We start from the raw sequence: 395 nt of genomic DNA on the forward strand, positions 1-395 counted from the left end.
GGATCCATCAGAAGAGCAGAGCCCGGCGTCGGTGCGAAGATGATGGAGCTCTCTTTGAACGTATAATGAAGTGTTCCAAGGGCTGCAGTTATTTTTCTGCTTGTTAAGGATTTTTTTTTGAAGGGGGAGGGGGGCCTTTTCGAATTTGATTTTAAATTAAAACGTCGCCAAGAGATGTTTTATTGGTGATCACCCTTATGATAAATTTATGCTTCAATAATTACTTTTCACGGGATATCGATTTCCTCTGGCAAAAGCCTTTCTCCCTCCTTCCCAACCCCTGTCTCCCATTTCCCGAACAAGACAGTGCTCCCCCACTGCCTCCGTCCCCCCACCGGGATGGCTCCATCGGCAGAAACACGAATGGTGCAGGGGCAATCGAGTGGTCACACCAA

This window comes from Pseudopodoces humilis, chromosome 9, assembly GCF_049639895.1.
Source record: "Pseudopodoces humilis isolate 2021_Gansu_Grassland_sample_001 chromosome 9, ASM4963989v1, whole genome shotgun sequence".
NCBI lineage: Eukaryota > Metazoa > Chordata > Aves > Passeriformes > Paridae > Pseudopodoces > Pseudopodoces humilis.